The following is a 13,975-nucleotide window of genomic DNA, read 5'->3' as shown; positions in this document are numbered from 1 at the left end:
ATTGCTGAAAGCGAAGTCCAAATTGCCGCCACGGTGGCTCAGTGGTTATGGTGCTCGGCTGCTGACCCGAAAGACGCGGGTTCGATCCCGGCTACGGCGGTTGATTTTCGATGGAGGCGAAATTGTAGAGGTCCGTGTACTGTGCGATGTCAGTGCACGTTAAAAAACCCCAGGTGGTCGAAATTTTCAAAGCCCTTCACTGCGGCGTCTCCATAGCCTTAGTCGCTTTGGGACGTTAAACCCCACAAACCAAACCAAAACAAACCTAAGCCCAAATCACACTGTGCTATTCGTACCTGATCGCTCTCTGTTGGCTACATCTCAGCACTGGTACGGTGCAGATCGACGCCTCTGTTTACCCTTTACGTGTCATTTTTTTCCGAAGCACGATTTTCAGTCTCCCATAATGGTGTTACTCCGCTCGTTCGAAAATGAAAAGGGTAAGCGCTTTAGTCTAAAACAGAAAGACAACCTTAACCACCCGTTTATGATCCGTGGCAAAAGTGGTAATCCGAGCATACTGCCGCGACTCTCGTATAAGAACCAAATGTAAAAGCCGGTCTCGCTGTTCATTTTAAATGTCTCCGTCGCGCACAGACAAAAACAAACATCGCGCTAGGTGGAAAGGTTCCGAAATAAACACGAGTGCTCCGACCCAACTCTTCCTTCTCTTCGGCTTTTATCGTTCTCCACAGCTCCGTATTACTCCCGTTCTGCCGAGCATCTGGAGACCCCTGCTGTATGACCTTGAATTTGGTAAGCCGAGCACGTCTCCGGAGCCCTGTTATACTGGGCGCGATGGAGGCGAGGCGTATCGGCCGCAAATGGAGGCTGTGCACGTCAAACGCACGGACGCGCGTGCTTTCCCTTCACCCGGTGCCTGATTGAATCGCGAGCGCGTACACAGCGAGCCCTCGTGACAGTATGGTTTTAGGGTGGAACGAGCAAGCAACTTACACGCGCTGTCTTTGCCAGAGCGTCACTAACCGAGTGACGCGAGAACTATAAACATTTATAATCTAAATGAGAAGTGAGTCACTATTGAGTGGGTACTTCAGTAGGAGAATTGACCTTTTCACAGCTAGAGCTGTTTATGAGACACCTGCCTCCGCTGATCACGGGTACAGCGCCCGTTGGCCATATGTGGCCCTTCCCCGCGATCAGGTGACCACTCTGTGCACGGAGCGTGCGCCTTGTGCGACCATCCTTGTGAGGGTGAGACGCGTGGTCGTAAGACGCCACCAAAGTCTTCGGAATCTTTCGAAATGAATGAATGAATGAATGAATGAATGAATGAATGAATGAATGAATGAATGAATGAATGAATGAATGAATGAATGAATGAATGAATGAATGAATGAATGAATGATGTCTGTGGGCTTGTGCCAAGTGAAGGAAATGAATAAAAATGGCTGAGGCTTAACTTGGTTAACCCTGGTCAGATGCGAAGCATATTGATGGCTAGGCTTGGTAATACATGGCTTTCCTTGGTTGAATACTTGGTCATTTTAATACAACCACTAGAAGCCTTCGTCGTGGGGTAAGACAATGGCATGGCTACAGCGGAACGCCGACTAACCCCGAGACGCGCGTTGGGTGGGCGCCTGGATTGCCACGGAAGCCGCGTCCGCCTGCCCGGTGGAGCAAGCGTTTCACCTTTGATTGTAAAACATTTTATTCGCCGGGAAGAGCTTGGCAAGAGGTCGCGTTAAGTGGTCGAGAGTACATAGCCCTCGACGACTTTGTCAGCCCACTCCACCGCCAAAACTTGCGTTCTGGGGTCAGAGCTAGCCAGCACGGTCTCCCACCGCTCGAGAGAAAGAGCTGTAACTAGATCACCCGGAGGTGGCTCGATTTTGCAGTCCCACAGGATGTGATTGTAGGTAGCACGTTGGCCACAGTGTTTGCAGTTTGGGTTGTAAAGATCTGGATAAATGTGCGCGAGGAGTGATGGGGTGCGTATCGATCTCGTCTGTAGACGACGCCACGTAACCTCTTGTTATTTAGTAAGTCTTTTGTCTGGAGGGGGGAAAATTCTCCTTTCTAGTTTAAAATGATAGATGAGATCATGATATGTGATCATGGAGTCCTTCGTGAAATTCAGGGAGCCAGACTCATCCACTGCCCGGTCGACGAAACCTCGGGCTTTATTGTGGGCTGCCTCGTTCCCCGGATTCCCCGAATGGGCTGGGACCCATATCAATTCGGAATAATTTGGTGAGAATTTGGTTGCGTTAAGGATTCTAAGGGAGGTGTTTGTAATTCTCCCTTTAGCGAAATTATTGATACCCATTTTGGAATCGCTGAAGATGATGCTCCCTTGGGTATGCGCTAGGGCGAGGGCTATAGCCGCCTCTTCTGCCGTTTCAGAGGATTTCGTTTTGATTGTCGCCGAGACGATATGGTCACCATTCTCGTTCACAACCACAATTGCAAAGGCATTGGTAGTTTTGTATTCTGCCGCATCTACATAAAGTGTTCCAGCGCACTGTCTGTATTTGTTATGTAAGGCTTTGGCTCTTGCTTGTCTTCTACACTCATGGTGTAAGGGGTGCATGTTTTTGGGGAGTGGTTTGATTAGTAGGGCCGTCCTATAGTCGCGGGGTAAGTCTACTTTAGCATCGTTATTCGTAGGTTGAAAGTTAATTCCGAGCCTGGTAAGAATACTCCTGCCAGTTCTGGAATTGGCTAATCGCGCTGTTCGAGCCATTAAATGGGCTTCTTTCAGTTCATTGTAGGTGTTATGTATACCTAACCTCATAAGCCTTTCAGTTGAGGCATTTAGTGGGAGTCCTAACGCAGCCTTATAGGCCTGCCGTATCATACTATCCAATTTGTCCTTTTCTGCTTTCGAAAATTTGAGATAAGGAGTGGCATAGAGTATCCTGCTTAGCGCAAAGGCCTGCCCTAGTCGGCATAAATCTCTTTCCCTCACCCCTTGTCCGCGGTTAGCTATGCGGCGGATTAATCGCGCCGTCGCTTCTACCGTGCGTTTTAGCTTAGTGAGTGTGTCAGTATTCTTTCCATTTGTTTGTAAATACAACCCCAGTATTCTCATGGTCTGTACCTATTTGACAGATCGTCCATTAACATAGACGTTTATTTGCGGGGGGGATGTCGTGGTACGCCTACCTCTTTGTTTACGACGGATCACGAAGAGTTCAGATTTTTGCTCAGAACAAGTGAGGCCGGATTCCCATGCGCATGCCTCAATGATGTCCACTGCTGCTTGGAGTGTGTCTTCTATGTAGCCTTCGCATCCTTTGGTTACCCAAAGTGTGATGTCATCTGCATAGAACATGTGATGTAGGTCTGGTATTTGTGCCAGTTTGGGGGGAATTTTGATGAGGGAGAGGTTAAAAAGGAAAGGGGACAGGACGGAGCCCTGTGGCGTTTCTTTGCTTCCTAGTGTGATTGGGGCAGACTCTATTACACCGAGTGTGAACGCGCGTTCGAAATGCGCGGGAATGCCGCTCGAGGACATTCCGGTGTCTGTGCGATGGCATCGTTCTCCCTCTCCCAGCGCGTGACGGCGATATGTCGTAACGTCATGTGTCACGTGGTGTGTCGTCACTGTACCACGTGGTCTGCACGGCGTGCAACCACAGCGACGGCGCGAGGTGGACCCCCCTCTTCCTCTGTCGTGACATCATGTGTCACGTGGTATGTCACGTGGTGTGACGTCACTGTACCACGTGGTGTGCACGGCGCGTAACCACGGCGAAAGGGCTGTAGTGTACCTCTAGTAATATGCTTCGCATAAAAATTATCCAATGAATATCCGCGAAGGAGATCCGAACCCGCGGCGGCGCGAACGAACCAGCTTCGCAGGCCACTGCGCGAGAGCACTACAGGCTGTCGCCGTAGCCGAATTGCAACACACTTTCGCGCTGTGCATTGCACATTGTCTTCTTCGTTAACTAATACTACTATCAAACTAATATTTTCTCTCTGGGCTATGTGGCTGTAGTTACAGAGAAGTGTACGCTGCATGCGTTGCCGTGGACAACGTTGTGGCAGAAACAAGGCGCTAGAGCAATACGCGTTGGCGTTGACAGCATTGCTATAGATACACGGCACTGGAGCACAGGCCGCAGGCGTACATTGGGTAAACTGGCATTAACGATGGAAAAGTTGAAGATGCACTTGACTGGCTCCCTGGGTCAGTGGACCCCTCAATCGTGTTTTTATGTACGTGGCAGAGGTGTCCACCTGCAAAAAAACTGTGCTTTCCCATAATTTTTCGTGCTTAGCTATACTCAACCGCCCGCCACTCTTCAAGTCCTCACATGAAAGGAAGGCACGCATTAACAACACTTCCACGTTGTGATTTTTGTGTCGAACAGTACCTCATGCTGCCAACAGTCGTCCTGATAGGCATGGTCCTCACTTGAATACGGTACTTGAACATGCCTCCTTAGGCATCGCCAATTATTTCATTGCTCCCGCGATCTGAACCTCTACTCAAAGCTAAATAAAAGACGAAACAGCCCTGGGCCGTGCCCAGGTAACACACACAGCGCCGTCGTGCATAACTTGGCGCTACATAGAGGGACGCGCGCGCTTCAAGCGGCCGTGAGCACATAAGGAGTGGGACGACAACGAGAACTTGGCGTGCGCGGCAGTTTGCGGAGCAGCATCTTGCTGTTCCCCGCACAGCTTCTTTCAGACATCTATGGACTCTAAAAAGAGTAACGCTAACTTCTGTGTTGTTGGCTGCAACAGCAATTATCGGAACGCCCCGGGAACGAAATTTTACCGTTTTTCGACGCGACACATAAGAACATGAATGTCGAGAAAGTTGGATTCAACAGGTTCGTCGTCAGAAGCAAGCTCTTGTTATAATCTCTCTGCGTAGTTATTCTCATCTACCATCCGTTTGTTGTTGTCTTGAAACAACTTTGAATGGCTGCTTTCTTGCTACATGTTCCATTTGGAGTGAAACTATATAATAACTCAGAATATTACCCTCGTCGTTTCTTTTTCCGCGGCTATAGTTTGCGATCGGCTTCTGGCAGATGGTGTCGCTACTTCACTCCCTTCTTCAGTAAAAATTTCCTTGACGTCGTGGACGTGGCCGGATTCAGAAATCATAACGCCTTTAGTCAAGTTTCTACCTCGAAAGAAACTTGCCTGTCCACTGTGACCGGTTGAAACTATGCGGCTATAAGCAGCGGCTCGCAGGCGCCAGATGTCATATATTCGCGTTGAATCATCTGCGGCGACGGGATGCCGTCCCACCCTGGACGCAAAGATGGCGACTGGTGGCGCTGAACGCAGCGCCGACGGTGGAGGCGCCTGGTGGGCGCACGGAGCTAAATTGGGCCCCGTCCGTTCACACATCGGGAAAAATATAATTCTACTAAATACGGATGTCGGCACACTATATAGCCACACGAGTAATATTCTCACAGGCCTGTTTCAATGGGTCCTCGTAGAAGCAGCTCCTACTCGAATTTAGGAATAAATCTGTTGACCTACATTCCACTGGCACTGCGCTTGCCAGCCCAAACTTCGAAGCCAGCGGCATTTTTGTTGCTGTTCTCGGCGGGTACGGCACATAGCACCTCATTAACACAGCATTAGCGGAGAGCTTAATGCACCCAGTAGTGCGGGCACAGCCGGGCTGTAAAGCTAATGGGGCCGACAACTTATATTTCAAGGCTCAAATCTCTTTAAGGTTGTAATATAAGTATTCGCAACTTCAGACTGCCAACGCGCGCAGCCACTGTTTTTGCAATCCTCATCAGATATGTAAACTCCTTTTATAGCTATTGTCGCATTCCTTGCTCACTGTTGTGAAATGCAAAAATATTCGCAGCTGCAGCTGCCTGACGAGTGTGCATAGCCCCATTCAAGCCGCTTATTTGGCTCTTTGGCTGCTCTTCCCTCAACAATGTATCCTCGTTGTAAAATGTATCCTCGTTGTAAAAAACATTGCTTAAAGTAAGGAACGAAAGCTTGTTTTCTAATATACTCGAAGGCGTAACGGCTTCTTTGACACCGTAAAGCCTGTTAAAAATAATTTTTTCATGTGTGGAGCATTTTTTTGTCATGTACCCGGATGCCGGAAACAATCGTAATTGAGCGTGATAGAGATCGGACGCCTGCAGGACATCGCCGCCGAGAAGACGGTAATATTGCGTTTACCAATCCGATGATTTCTCTACATGTCTTGAGATTTCATTTCACAGCGGTTGCGTTAACATGGTCGGCTAACACAGTGGGCCCTCGTTGTCCATTTAATGCCTAGGCATTGTAAACGTCTCACAAAAGTGATTAACTTCTCGGATTTTATTCGTAATGGTCACTTGACTGAAAAAAATTGAAACAATTAAAGATTTATTAATAAATTCAGCTTATTTTTGTAATTTTTTTATATCTAAGCGCAATTAATCTCGGCATTATACCCAGGCGCATCAATTACATCAAAAGCCAATTGCAATACTGCTCCCTTACCGGAGACCTGAGTCGCTTAGGAGCGTTAAACCCCATAAATCAAACCAAACCATTACATGCGAATCAGTCTCATACACGTTATTGAAAAAAAGTAGTCGATTACAATTACACTTAGTTTCCTGAAATGTAAATGATTTCTAAGTGGTCAGTTAAAGCTCATGAGATGTAACTGAACAATTATCACGAAGTAATCATTTACTATTATTTTATTTTTCGCCCATCTTTCATTAGCATTGCACAAATGTACACGGACGAGATAGAGCTGATGCTGCTTGCTTGATCTATAGTCTGCTGCAGTACATACGCTGGCGATTTTGCCCGCAGCTGTTTCTCGAAGTTTTCTACGGCATTTTTGCGGCGTTTCCTTGTGAATGCATCAGTAGTGACACCGAAGATTATCTCGTGTATATGCACCTTAGGAAAATGTGTTGCTTTAACATCTGAATACCTCATGCGTCACCTCGAAGATATGCAAAGCTATTTGCTCCCTGAAAGGACAAAGCGCAAGCTAACCAAACATTACATTCCGTTGTGCCGTCGTTGTGACTTGCGAAATGCTGAGCACGTAACACGGAGCTAGTTAAATGCAGGCCGCTTGGGCTTCCATCTGCGGACATTCTACCGCTCACGGCTTCCTCGCATCTCGACAGCTGTCGCTCTAGCGCAAGTGAATTACACGTTACACCAGTGTTTGCCACCGAATTCAGGTTTCCGAATTTGTGCCGCTGGTTACAGCTTGTTTTTTGAAAGAAAAAAAGATGAAACAGAGTTCTAGTGACTGATTACCAAAAAAAAAAAATGACTGGATTACCGAGAACGTCGCAGCTTGCAAAAAATAATTGTTGCATTGCGAAATTCGAAGAAGACGTAATTTATTTCAAGTAATAAGCTACCTGTATAACGCTTATCTATAAGTCTTGTGTCTGTGCAGCATTACGATCAAACAAATTCTAGGCTCTTCTGCTGCTGGAGTTAGAATTTGCATGAATATCTCTTTCAGCATGCCGTCTGCATATCTGGCAGCTTACGTTTTGACCTTGTTTTAGTAAATGTGTTAAAGACAGCCTATTCCAGGAGAAACGTTAGCAATTCATGTATCGTTCTGCAAGCAGGAATGAAAAGTATTTGTGTTTTTACTCTTATCAACATAAATGGATGATACGCAGGGCAATAGAGGGTTAATTTCAACTCGCTCTGTTTTTGCGACAGGTTTGTTTGAGCGTACGCCCTGACCCATTCAACCACATGTCTGTTTAAGTAAGCTGGCCTTAATCCGAACATCGCATCATTTGAACGAATTTTCATTCCCATTAGAGTTCGAATTACGGAGAGTCGACTTTATATACACGCCTGTGCACTCTTTTAACCACGCGTTCGAACAAACTGACAGATGTAAAGTCTATGCCTAAAGTAATCAGACTGCACAGTTTGCTTCTCACTCGTATAGCAGAGCCCTTACGGCTTCCCTGAAGACAAGGGTTCTCTTCACCTTGCACGGATGTGTAGCATAAGAGGTTCCACAAGAGCTCCACTATACGACTGAGAAGCAAAGAATGCAGCCCGGTTGCTTTTGTCATAAACGGTACGCTGTCATGCTAACAGGGCGGTCTCTGTTTCACCGTTTGTAACGGCTTTTTAGTGCGAACTTTTTTTACTCTAGAACAAGTAAACGCTCTTGAAGCGTAACAAACTTTTTTTAAAACAAAAAAAAATACTTGGTGGATTTAATGAGGGGTAGGTTGGGCACAGCGATGCGTGGTCAGTTTGTGGGATACACGAATACTAATTCAGTGCACGTTAAAGAACTGCAGGTGGTCGAAATTTCCGGAGCTCTTCACTACAGCATACATTATAGCCTGAGTCGCTTTGGGACGTTAAACCCCCATAAAACCATACCAAAACGAATACTAATAAAACTCTAAAGCAGAGCTATGCTGTGTTGCATTTTACGCGGATTTCAATGCCGAATTATAATTACGATCCGGTTTTAAACCGGCTATACCACGCTTGATTCGGTCGATATATAGCAAGACCTTTTTATGCCAGCCATAAACTAGTGAGGTGTTCTGGTCAGTCTCCGGCCTCTCGAAGCCTTTGGTCGACACTAAAGGAGTAGTGGTCTGTTCAGCGTTACCTCGAGCCTGGTGCAGCGTATTCGATAGCTGTGAATTAGGGCACAGTAGAATGCCGTTGCCGCCAGCGCATTGCGGGTAATAGAGCGTGCTGTTGCACCGCTTTTGCCAAGTTTAACTAGGTAACGGGATCTGCTTCACAGCCATAAATTGGAGCCACTACGGCACCCTACAGACCTAAAGACCTCGAAAGGTGAGGACAAGATTTGTCCTTGCACAGATTTAGAGTTTAAGGGAGACCATAATGGCTCCACTACACGACTAAGAAACAAATCTCGTTGCTTAGTTACTTTTGGCAAAGTCGGTACGTGCCGATACTGGCGGGAAGTAGCATTGCGGTCAGATGTAGATTTACTTCAGTAATTAAGGAGGTAAACAAAGCACAGGGACAATGAGGAAAAGTCGCCAAAGGCCTGCACTAACGTCCCTCTTCTAAGGAATATGTGTCGTTTAAAAATAATGAAAAAAAAGAACGTTTTGCTAGTGGACACTGAAAGATATCAGAAAGGCAGTGTGATGTCCTTTCTTGTTTCCCCTAATCTCCCTTTTTTTGCGAGCAGAAAAAAAAACTTTATAGGTGCTGTTTCGTTACTGCAGAGTGCAGCGATTGATGCCGTCGACTAGTTTAAGTCTAACCTCATCAATGTTGATACGTACACATCTAAAACACAGCTTGTATGCTTTCATAGCCCTTTAAAAATAATTGAGCACTGGCTGTCATTGCAGCTGTGAACCAATTTGACGGACACCAGCAGTTAACTACATCGGCCTAATATCCAACAGTGATCTTTGCTGAAATTCTCACTTTCCTTTTGTACGCCAAAGGCTTCGCGCTGAGTCATTTGTACTTATACTATCAGATATTCCATGACTTTTTCTGTCCGTGTGTTATACACGCTTTAGCCTATAAGGTGCTTAGATATGACAGCACTTTTCATGATCATTGTACCATTCGTTGGCAAAGCATAGTGAATTAACTTCTAGGTTCACTCTTAAAGAGCATTGGCTGTGATTTTTTCACTGGCAGTGATACCGATATCTTTAAAATATTAATTCTCCCAAGTTTGGATACGTTCAACTGTTCTTCGAAAACACTTTTGGTGCGGCCAATTTACTGTTCCGTATGTTTCTGTGTTTCAGTACAGTCACAGTATGTATGGAACTCTGCTTCGCACAGTACACCACAGTATTATATCTCAGTGTGTTTCAACAGCCTGCCTACCAGTGTATTGCTCATAAAAAGAAATTACAACCTGAAAAAACTTTGAGACACCGCACCCCCTCGAGAATTCTTATGTGCTTTTTTCGTGTGAATTCAAATTGATTTCATTGCCTTTAACTGTCTGTTGTTTTACATTCTTTGCACATATCTTGTTATGTGACTCTCTCTGCTTGCAAAAACACTTTTCCAGCTTTATTACAATGTCTGTACTTTTATATATACCAGGTGTCCCGCTAAGAGCAACCAAGTTTTTCAAAAAGGCGGAGGGATCTATCCCCGTGAAACCTACTGAGGGCTGTTGATGCTTGCGTGGCCTAGCCTGCTGTAATTTTCCATTCTCAAGATTTCATTAATTAATGAAGTATATTTGGATGGCTTCGTAACTATTGGTGCCAGGAATAAAGTGTCTGAACGGAAGTTGTAGTTCGTATTGAGAAACACCTGTCTCAAATGTCTGCCACAATGTACCATTTACGCAGCTTTATTTACCATACTTATAAGTGATAAGTACGGTAAATAAAGCTACCACAGTATATAAGCTGTTCAGTATATAAGCTACCACGTGACACCTGCTGACGCCTCTCCCTCTCCCAGTGCACACGCAAAGCCCTGTCGGGGAGAACGATTCGAATAAAAGCGGATTTTATTTTTCGAGGCACATCCTGGGACGCTGAAATATCACCAATGTCACGTTACAAGGTGTTTCTTTTGTTTGTTTTGTAAGCCTTCTTTTAAGGAAGAGGCAAGAGTGGGTGAGGGAACAAACGCGGGTTAATGACATCTTAGTTGAAATCAAGAGGAAGAAGTGGGCTTGGGCAGGGCATGTAATGCGAAGGCAAGATAACCGCTGGTCCTTAAGGGTAACGGAGTGGATTCCAAGAGAAGGCAAGCGTAGCAGGGGGCGGCAGAAAGTTAGGTGGGCTGATGATATTAAGAAATGTGCGGGAATACGGTGGCCGCAACTGGTGAGGGACAGGATTAAGACTAGGGAGAGGCCTTTGCCCTGCAGTGGGCTTAGTGAGGCTGATGATGATGATGACGATGACATAAATGATTCCTTGGTGCAAGTATTTTGGCTTGCTATTATTTCGCCTCTTGCCGCTGGCTAGCCCTGCCTTTGATACCCAAGGCCACATGTGGCATTACTCCGCATTCCTGACGTCTGAGGCAGGACTGTGAAGCCAGGACTGCGAATCAACTGGTAAAGGATCCGTTACAAATTTTGTAACACTTCGCTTATATTCATGCCACGTAAGTTTTCCTCAGTTTACATTTAGATTGACCGCAAGCACTAAGCATTACCAGATATTTTTCAGCGCGGGGCCGGTAAAATAAAAGCATTCACTTCGTTTCATTGCACGAAATCCTTAGCGAAAGCGTGGCTGAATCGTTGATCACTTTGATCAGTGATCCCAACTGACTTTTTAATCCAGTAATTGCTTTCATTCTCATCCCCCGTGTAATTACGCAGTGTTAATGTAAGTAAACTATTATAAATTATTATAGTTACTGTACACTTAGTACAGTTACTGTGCGATGTCAGTGCGCGTTAAAGAACCCCAGATGGTCGCAATCTCCGGAGCCCTTCACTACGGCATCCCTCATAGCCTGAGTCCCTTTGGGACGTTAAACCCTAATAAACCAATAAACTTAGTACAGTACTGTACTAATCTATTTCTTGTCATTGCTTGAATTAATAATAACAAATACCTTAAAAAAGAATCCAGATCACCATGCAATATCATCCCGGTCCAGGATGCGCACCTGCAATATGGAATTCTTGCATTTTTACCACTGTTGTGATACGCATCCCTGCTGCTCCGGATTGGACGATGACGCGAAGCGATGGAGGCCAATCGACGACTGAGGAGCGCATTTCTCACCTTACTGCAGCTGACTTTTCATTTGTTTTGCGGCAGCAGCCTCATTAGATAAGCAGTTCGTGTTCGTCCAGCCATCGTTTATTACCGCCGTCGCCTGCACGTGACAGCCGGTAAGAAAGCAAATCCTGTACCTCGCGCTGAAAAACATTTCTGGCTCTGTCACGTTCCTAACTAGCCGCAAGTTGCTTCAAAACAGAAACAGAGAACTTTGTGTCGACCGTCGGTACAAAAGTGAGCGGATGGCATGGAACACTATGCTGAGCTATGCGAACGCGCTTTTCGAGCGTTCGTAAGCCGGCTTCGAATCTGTTTTCTCTGCCTGGCATACATAATTGATTCTGATATGTTTCTCGGTCATTATAAACGAAAATGAAGTGTATTATATGTGTTATAACATTTATTTCCTAGCATACGTGGAGGACATCAAAACTAGCACAAAGGTCAATTACTCTGTTATGGTAAAATATTCTTGAAGAAAAACTATGAATATTGGAAAACTCTAACGCACTGTTATGAAAATATTGAAGGTAATGGTCCATTCTTCTGATGTGCTGCAAAATCTTTCTTTAATGTTTTTCCATCTCTCGCATCGATCATATTGAATACTACGACGGAAAGCCAATGGGGAACGCTTTCGGCGATAGAAAAAACGTTAATAACAAAAAATGTAAGCCTGCCGACGGGAGATCTGCTGATGTATTGATTGTTATAGTGAAATCTTACAATGTATGTACAAATTGCTTTCATAAACTCTTTCTTGTTAAAAACTGCTTTTGTTCACGATTGTTGGTATGACTACTGTCTGCATTTTACGGAACTCTCAGATCGGATTGATAATAATACTGCGGCACTGAACTATGGAGTCAATTGAAACAATTGAGGACGCTAAGGAGGCTTTCAGACGGAGTAATTCTTTTTTTTTCAGCGTGATAAGTCTCACGTTCCCGCAAAATTCGACCATCTTCGCTGTTTCACCATGGCATCAGTAGGCGTGTGGCGGTCTTCTAGATCGCGGGAGCCATAGTTTACTCAACGCGGGAAAGGGCGTGACCTCTTTTCAGTAAGGTTGGTGCGGAGAGTGACTCTACTGAACATTTCTGGAATTTACAAGCACGGGAGCTTTGTTGATCGGCAGTAAGCAAACCATCTGTTTTGCAGGAAAATCTGAAATTTACGTGGCTTTGGATAAGTCTTCTTGGAGCTTGCGCGCATAGCCGCTTTGCTGATCGGCAGAACGAAAGCTATTTGTTTTGCAGAAAAATCTGAAGCCCGCGCGTTCTACTCGAATACGATGCGTCCATTGCTCCTCTGCCCTTCGGGCAGCGGTGACACAAACACGAAAAGGGAAAAGGTCTTGTTTCTGTTTTCCCTAAATGAATACGTGGCTATGTGCTCACTGTTCCCGAATTAAATGTTTGTTATCGCTGAGGATTCTCAAGATACTTCGTCGCTAACTGCACATTTCGTTGCATCAGCTCGTTTTTAGCAGTTGAGGTCTTATTCCACAAGTAGCTTAAATGGGTTCAGTGCACACACGACAGTGCATACACTGTCAATGTCCATTAACACTACGGATACGTTGTCTGGTTTCAGAAGGCTGAGCTATTCAGAAGGTTTTCATTGCAACAAATCAATGCTAATTCATATTTATTAAACCCGTACGACATGTGGTATTGCTCTTGTTTATGCTGCGCGTTCGTAAATTGTGTATGCTACTCATATTTACTTTGATTCAGTGTGCTAATTGCGTGCAGTATGCTGTTCACATTTTATTGGTTGCATATAATTTCGCTAATGTATATATTCATACCGAACATTTCTTATGTCGTTTCTTTTTTGCTGCGCTTTCTATTTACATTTTGTGCACTTACTAAGTCTCGCTACGGTGTTACTATCTAGACCTTCTTTTTCTCTACATGTCAAACATCCTCGGACAAAATCTTTGAAAATTGGAAAATTAGAAAATACTGTTATGGAAATATTGAAAGTAATGGTCCATTCTTCTGACATGAAGCAAAATTTTTCTTTTAAGGTGTTTCCATCGATCGCATCGACCAGTTAAGACTGCCACAGAAAACCAATGGAGAACGCTTTTGACGATAGAACAAACGTTAATAGCAAAATAGAAATGCAAGACTGCCGTCGGTTGATCCGCGGATATATTGATTGTTATAGTGAAATTCTACATTATATGAAAAACTTGCTTTCATGAACGGTTTCCCGCTCAAAAATGCTTTTGTCCAGAATTGTTGGGTATGCTACGCCCGTATACGCCCTGC

The 13,975-nt window shown here is 45.0% G+C and overlaps 1 protein-coding gene across 1 annotated transcript in view; it reads right to left on the bottom strand.

The window, feature by feature from the left end:
- Positions 1-13,975, bottom strand: part of LOC149358172 (nuclear receptor subfamily 1 group I member 3-like) — a 29,985-nt gene that overhangs the window by 13,533 nt on the left and 2,477 nt on the right. The gene's annotated exons all lie outside the window — the stretch shown is intronic.

Source organism: Amblyomma mixtum, chromosome 3, assembly GCF_055824585.1.
Source record: "Amblyomma mixtum isolate Tamu chromosome 3, ASM5582458v1, whole genome shotgun sequence".
Taxonomy (NCBI): Eukaryota; Metazoa; Arthropoda; class Arachnida; order Ixodida; family Ixodidae; genus Amblyomma; species Amblyomma mixtum.
Note: the sequence above shows the minus strand (reverse complement) of the source record. Positions and strands in the feature narration are given on the sequence as shown.